Here is a 562-nt window from a genome sequence, read left to right on the forward strand (position 1 = left end):
TCTTCTAATCAGCAGTGCTCCACTCAGAGGCCGAACATGGAATTACACGTAGCCTGCATGTTTGTGTGTGCGCGGGCCTGTGCGTGTGCGCGCCTATGTGTCTATGTCTGTGTCCGTGTATGTGCGCGCGCGCTGATTACTGTCTGCAATAAAATAAAATAACCTGAAAGATTTGCGATTTTTGGAATAATCACATATGAAAGAAAGTAATTTAAAGGATTTTTATAAGAAATACATACCAAGATAGAGAATAATGGAGGAAGCAAATAATCGGGAGAATGAAAAAGAGGAGGAAAGAATTATGGAGAGATAATGAGAGACCTAGAACTAATAATGACCAAATTTTATATATATAGGCCTACAATTATATACATATTAGAAAATTACTATTCTATACTATAACATTATACAAACACTACCATCTACCAACTTTATGATATACATACTTTTATAAAGTAATGCAATACACAATTTTATTACATAATCACTATATTATATGCATACCATTATACTAATTATATTATATACACACTATTACATACAAATGATATTATATTAACAC

Source organism: Pollachius pollachius (genome assembly GCF_949987615.1).
Source record: "Pollachius pollachius genome assembly, chromosome: 3".
In the NCBI taxonomy this organism is placed as follows: Eukaryota; Metazoa; Chordata; class Actinopteri; order Gadiformes; family Gadidae; genus Pollachius; species Pollachius pollachius.